Genomic DNA, 7,973 nt, shown 5'->3' with positions numbered 1-7,973 from the left:
AAAAAGTCCTGGGGTCGATTTGACTTCAAGGCGGTGCCCCAGCACGGCCGCAGTGAAATGACTGAAACAGTTAAAAGATAATAGATAATCGGTGCACCAACGATTATTGGTATGAATGTAAAGGGATGCAGAGGGTTCGTAGGCCAGTAATGCTACATGCTAAACATCGTAGGAATGGGCTGATGGTGGTGGACGAAAGGACATCAAGTTAGCTACAGAAGCAGCTTCGAGAGGGATCTGGATCAGAATACGCCGAGTCATTGGACAGGGGCAGAAGCTGAGGCTTATCAACCCTGGTTGAATCGCTTGAGAAAGGGTTTCTGACTGAAGTCCTGAAGCACAATTACCCCAGGCAACATTGCTGGTGTGTCCAGGTGCATTACAAGATAATATATATATAAACAACACACACACACATTATATGTGTGTGTGTTTCAGTTTTCGTCTACCAAATCCACTCACAAGGCATCTTTAGTTGGCCAGGAGCTATAGTAGAAGACTGCATGGTGGAACTGAACCCATGCCTGAGAAGAAAGTTTCTTTATCAAACAGCCACCCTATCAATGTTGTTGCTGTTGTTTTAACACCCATTTCTCCATGTCTGCATGAGTCAGATGGAATTCGTTGAGAGGCAGTTTTCTAACGTAGGATGCTGTTCCTGTCAGCAACCCTCGCCTGCTTCTAAGCTGATATTTTCTCATGACTGGAAATGTTTTTTCAGAAGTCTGAAAAAGAAATGACATCACTGAAATTCGTTGACAACACATCTGATGCCACCCCACTCCATGTTTTTAACGACTCATTCACTGTTCCCTTTCTGTGCATTATTCTATTTACTGTTCATGCATTTTTAGCTACTTTTTCTGATGAACTGTAGTGCACTTGAGCACTGTATACAATAATTTCATTATTATAAAATAAGTACCAGTTAAGTACTGAGGTTGCTGTAATTAACTTACCCCCTTCCTTATTATAATAATAAGACGTCAGCGTTTTGATGGAAAAAAATACATTGTTAAAGCTCTAGTAATCTAACCTGAACAAGGTTCTCGGAGAGTTTTCTCCCCTATACTGGTTTTTTCACCCTGTACACATTAACAGTTGGTGTCATTAAGGAGCCTTAACTTCATATATGCAATTATATATTAATATCAGATGAATGATATATATATATATATATATAAATGTATGTGTATTTTTTCAATGTGTACAAATAACACGGAAAAAATAAATAGTTACCAGGGTAGCAAAAATTCACGTAAGTGCCAAGGATGTTACAGCCTACTTATAAAGGTAGAAGTTCCAAGGTTTATTGGAATGTTTTTGTATTACATAGATAGATTAAGAAATATGTTTATGTGTGTGTATATATTTACACACGCGGTGTAGCCATCTGGTTTCACCAGTCCTCAGTCAAATCGTCCAACCCATGCTAGCATGGAAAGCGGATGTTAAACGACGACGACGACACACACACACATATGAGGATGATTATTCCATTTTCACAGGTGGTTACAGTCATTCTGCTTTCTTGTCGATGACCCCTCAGATGGCCATTTAGTCCTACACATCTACATAATTTGAAGCATAGGAGACAGACGAAAGTTATAACTGGATTGGTCAGCCACTTATTGGGATATGATTTTTGTGTACTGTGAGATGTCTTAGAAATTCTTAGTAGCATTTCATCCATCTTTATATTCTGAGTTTAACTTTGCCTTTCATCCTTTCAGGGTCAATAAAATAAACAGCTGCTGAATACCAGGGTTGATGTAATCGACTCACCCCTCCGCCAATCTGGCTGGTCTTGTACCAAAATTTCAAACCTTATGAGGTGGTGAGCTGGCAGAATCGGTGGCACACCAGGCAAACTGCTTAGCAGCATATCATTAATCTTTACATTCTGAGTTCAAATTCTGCTGAGGTTGACTTTACCTTTCATCCTTTCAGGGTTGGTAAAATAAACACCAGTTGAGTACTGGGATTGATATAACTGACTAGCTCCTTCCCTAAAATCTTTCAGTCTTTGTGCCTATAATAGAAAAGATTACTATTATTATCATTATTAAGGCCATGAACTGGTAGAATCATTAGCATGCTGGGTAAATTGCTTAGCAGCGTTTTGTGCGTCTTTACATTCTGAGTTCAAATTCCACCGAGGTTGATTTTGCCTTTCATCCAGTACCAGTCGAGCACAGGTCAATGTAATCAACTGGCCCCTCCCATGAAATTGGTGGCCTTGTTCCAAAATTTGAAACCATTATTAAAGTCTGTGAGCTGGACAAAATTCTCCTAAGTGTTTTGTCTGTCTTTGCATTCCAAGTTGAAATTCTGCTGAGGTCAACTTTGCCTTTCATCCTTTTGGAATTGATAACATATATACCAGTCAAGTACTGGGGTCAATGACTAACTGTCTCCCACCGAATTTCAGGCATTGTGCCTATAGTAGAGAGGATTTTTATTATTATTGATATTATTACTAAGGTGACAAACTGATAGAATTGTTAGCCAGTTGAACAAAATGCTTAATGGCATTTCCTCTGGTTCAGTTCAAATTCTGTTGAAGTCAACTTTGCCTTTCATCCTTTAGGAGTCAATAATCAAGGACTAACTCCCTCCCACCAAATTTCAGGCCTTGTGCCTTTTGTAGAAAGAATTATTATTACTGCACACTTGGCAAAAAGCTTAGTGGTATTTCACCCATCTTCACATTCTGAGTTCTAATTCTTTAGTAGAAAGGATTATTATTATTATTATTATTATTATTATTATTATTATTATTATTAAGGTGACAAGCTGGCAGAATTGTTAGCACACCAGGCAAAATGCTTTGTAGCATTTCATCTGTCTCTACATTCTGAGTTTAAATTCCACTGAGGTTGACTTTACCTTTCAGGGTTGATAAATTAAGTACCAGTGAAACACTGGAGTTGATATAATCGACTAGTCCCCTCTCCCAAAATTTCAGGCCTTGTGCTTTTAGTAGAAACGGTTATTATTATTATCATTATTATTACTACTACTACTACGTATGTGTCGAGAGATATGGCCAAATATTTAAGTTCATTTCATAATTATGGGCTTCTGGATTAAAATTCCACTATCCTGCATCTTTTCCAACTTCCTTAATAGTCATATATCACAGTATCTTGGTATCAATCATATTATCTGGTGTTGTTATACACTGCTAGTCACAATGTACTTCCTCACATTGTTGTAGCTTTTGAATGAGGACACCCCACTGGCTAAGTGGGCAGGCCAACATTTCCCCCTGAATGAACCCCCAATATGTTGCAGAGATACCCATTTACATCTAAGTGAACTGGAGCTATGTGTAATGAAGTGTTTTGCTCAAGAACCCAACACATCACCAGCCTAGGAGTTGAAACTGTAATTTCAATGTTTGAGCGTCATCATCACCATTGTTTCAAGTTTGTTTTCGCTGTTAGCATGGGTTGAATAGTCCTTATGGAATGACACAGCAACCTGAGACAAGCAGTGGGAAGAAAGCTTCTTACCACACAGCCACGCCTGCATATATATATATGTGCATAGATATAAAGACAACAAAAGGAAAGTATGACATACCTGTATACATACGGGTTGGACAAAACAATGGAAACACCAAGCATCATAGCATCGTAATTTTGAAATATCTATAAAACCGTCAAAAGCTTGTTTCTTTTTATGTCTTTTGATTTATTATTAGTGTTGCTTAATATAGAAATACTAATATTTCTAAGTCTCTCTAAAGGAGACTACGGCAGTGGTACTGGATATTAATAGTTATCGCCAAGCCAACATGGCAGTCCAAGAAATAGGACGAATGCTGCCGTTGAGTAGCTCCAAGAGGCCATCGCTTCTAGCTAGCTATGTGACACACGAACCTGTGTCCATTATAACCTTCGAACAGGGGAGGTCAGCCGCATCCCCTTGCTGGTCTGGCATCTACAGATTAGTTTCAGGGTGTTGCCCCTTTGCTTAATATGTTTTGCTAAAATTGTTGTTTCTTTTCAGATATCATCAGAAAAAGGTAATTAAAATTCATTAAAATGACAGATCTATCAGACTTTCAAAGAGGTCAAATTGTTGGTACTTGTATGACAGCCGCTAGTATAACGAAACAGCCAAAATGTTTGATGTGTCAAGAAGTACTATCTCAAAAGTAATGACAGCCTTTTAGAAAGAGGGTAAAACCTCCTCGTCGAAACAAAACTCTGGAAGAAAACCAAAACTTTCAGATAGGGACCATCAGACTCTTGCATGAATTGTTAGAAAGAATCACACAAGTACAGCTCCCAAAATTATTGCAGAGCTTAATGACCACCTTGAGAACCTAGTTTCCTTTGAGCTGCACAAAGCCACATTTCATGGGAGGGCTGCAATCAGAAAACTACTACTTTCAAACATAAACATTGCAAAGCATTTAGAGTGGAGTAAAAACCTACAGAATTGGTCCCTAGAACAGTGGAAGAATGTTATTTTCTCGGACAAGTCATCTTTTATCTTATTTCCGACCACCAGCCAAGTATACGTGTGGAGACAGCCAAAAGAAGCATTTGACCCAGACTACCTTCTTCTAACCGTTATACATGGGGGAGGTTCTGTGATGATCGGGGGGGGGGGTCTATATCTTGGAAATCCACCGGCCCAATGGTTTCCCTTCATGGCAGAATTAATAGTCAAGACTATTTAAACATTTTATCTGATCAAATTCATTCTATGGTTGCGGAACTGTTTCCGGAGGGAAACGCAATCTTTCAGGATGATAATGCACCAATTCACACAGCTAAAGTTGTTACTGAATGGCACGAGGAACATTCTAGTGAAGTTGAACATCTTATCTGGCCACCACAGTCCCCAGATCTCAATATTATTGAACATTTATGGTGAATTTTAGAAAAACAAGAACTGGAGACTGTTTTAGCTGAAGAATGGACAAAAATTCCTTTGGAAACAATTCAAACTTTGTGCAAGTCCATACCTCGTAGAATTCAAGCTGTAATCACTGCCAAAGACGATCCTATCCCATATTAAGATAAATTTGTTTGAAATTTTAAGGTGTTTCCATTATTTTGTCCAACCCATGTACATATATATATATATATATATAATTAAAAAAACATGTAGTAAACAAACATATACCAAATACACAGATGAACGAGAAACACAGGTCACGAACTCCTCTTCAGTTATTGGCCAGAGGGTGGAGCGCAATTTCAGCCATTATCGATAATATTGCTTCCACTCTGGAGGCACCAACAAAAAACTTGCCGGGAATGGGACCTAAACATAACAAAACAAGATGAGACCATTGGTGGACGGACGAGGGACAAAACAAACAGAATAAAGGCTTAGGGCCACATAAAGACAACAATTAAAATGATAATAATACATATACAACAAAAAAGCCTTAGGGCTGCAAGACAAAAATGGGTAATGCAAAGGAGAAATGAAAATTTGTCCTAAAGGACTATATGGACCCCAGTTGAGAACCACTAGTTTAAACCTTTAGCATTTAAACCAGCCATATCCAGGCAAAGTATTCTACCTGTTTTATGTTCAAACCAACCAGATTTGGCCTATCACACTTACCATGCAATGTCATTCTCAAAATAAACATTCACATCATTGAAATCTTTAAGTTATGAGGTAATGCATGATTAATTCAAAACAATGAATAAATAAGTATTTCATTCTGAATGCTAAAAGGTTAAATCTTGTAATTAACAGAAATTATCAGTTATATTTAGTGAATAATCACAGCACTTCATTGGCATCAATTCATAGTAACCATAATTCTATCTGGTACATCTATCACAATGGTTCCCAAACTATTTTGGGTTGCCGCCCCCTTAACACCCAGGCTACCCCCACTCACCATCACAAACATAGACCACTTTCTGCAGCAAATTCAAAACAACTGTATTTCAGAAATAAAACTTAACCTAATTAACCCATTATTTCGTTGTTTTTACATCCATTGCCCATTTTTGGCCACCACATTATCACCCTCACCAAGAGGGAGGTACCACTCACTTTGGGAAGCACTCAATTTTATCAACCTTACAGTGATCTCATAGTACTTTTGTGCACTTATTGCTTTCAGAGAATACACAGTATTCAGTTTCTACTTACATATCAGGTGAAGCTACTTTTCAGAAAGTACTGAGATTTTGTAAAAGTAACACTTTGAGATTTGTCATGTTAATCTTTAAACCTTGGAATTCTGTACTATTTTTTCAGGTTTTGAACTTCTGCAACTCTAATATAGTCTCTCTAAGACTCAGACCAATGACTTGTAAGAGAATTTGGTAAATAGAATCCAAAATATGCTTGTCATATGATTGTATATCATCATTGTTTAATGTCTGCCTTCCATGCTGGCATGGGTTGGATGGTTTGACAGGAGCTGGCAAAGCAGAAGACTACACCAGGTTTCTGTTTTGGCATGGTTTTTATGGCTGGATGCCCTTCCTAATATATATGATCTACATACATGGATCTGTTTATATCCATCTGAATGTGTACATGAGTATGATTTTGTATATATACTAGCAGTATAACCCGACCTTGTCCGGGTGTGACTTATTATGCCATCTACGATAAGTCTTGCTAGCTGAAAATCAACTAAAAAAGAAAGCCTTACAACGAAAAAACCCTTATGATGTAAATATGTTCATAATTCAAAAGACAATGAAATTAATAGGGAAAGTCTGAAGGCTGTTTTGTGTAAAATTATTAAGCATACGTAAATTTCATCCGTGTAATTGGCTATAGAAATGCTTGTGCAAAACAACTTTTTGCGCTGCCCTGATTATACATAGCAGGGTAATCCCTTTTAGCAGGAGCTAGGACGACAATTTCTGATGAAGCAATTGCTGGCGATCTGTTGCTACACAGTTTTGCCAGAATTCTATCAGATTGGGCAGAAGGTGTTGATGCACCATTTTCCATTATGTTCAAAATAGCTTCTGGAATGTGGTGCATTACTGCAGTCTGTTGCTGTCATTTTAAACCGGTTGCTGTCTTTCCCCAGCAAACTCTCTTCTTTGGAGGCATAATCTATGTATATATGAAACAGAACAACAAAAGTTATAATAGATGGCAGTGTCGGTACTTTTCACATATCTGTAATTTTTCAGATTAACACCCGCACAATTACCCAACCCTAATCCTAACACTAACCCTAACCCTGACCCTAAAAACCGTAACCGTAACATTAATCCTAAACCCTAACCCTGACCCTAAAACCCTAACCCTAACACCCTAGTGAAAATCTTGGTAAATTTACAAAACATTGACGAACATGAGTTATATTTTACTGAATGATTGTGTACTTGCACGTGTATGCTTTTGAGAGAGCGAGAGAGGAAGAGGTAGAGAGGGGGAGAGAAAGGAATAGGGGTAGTTAAAAGTTTTCTTATGACTGCTTCTCTTCACTGCCTATTACTTCATTAGAAATCTAAGGATGCACATAAGCACATAATAGAGAAAAATGAAACAAATATGGACGACTTGCTCCGAAACACCACCAAGTGGGGAACACTTCTCAAAAATAACCTGCAGTTGTTTCCTTCAAAATTCCTACATGCTTGAAATGTACATACATCAAGGTACATTTGTACAAAATTTCATGAAAAAATATTCATTTTCCTAGAAGTTAAGAGGAATTTAAGTGGAATTTCCGAATATTGTACCCCACCCCCTTCCAAAACACTTTCACCGAAAATTTTTGTATATTTGGAATCTACATAATAAATAATATATGCATAGAAAATTTCATTACAAAATATTCATTTTTATGAAAGTTATGACCTTCCAAAGTTGGGGGATACAACTCTGTAGTTATGCCATCAATGTTTTGTAAATATACCACGATGTGAATGATTGTTTACTTGCACGTGTATACGTTTGAGAGAGCGAGAGAGGAAGAGGGGGGAAAATGAATAGAGATTGAGAGCAATGTGTAT

This window comes from Octopus bimaculoides, chromosome 24 (assembly GCF_046866305.1).
Source record: "Octopus bimaculoides isolate indiv1 chromosome 24, ASM4686630v1, whole genome shotgun sequence".
Taxonomy (NCBI): Eukaryota; Metazoa; Mollusca; class Cephalopoda; order Octopoda; family Octopodidae; genus Octopus; species Octopus bimaculoides.
Note: the sequence above shows the minus strand (reverse complement) of the source record.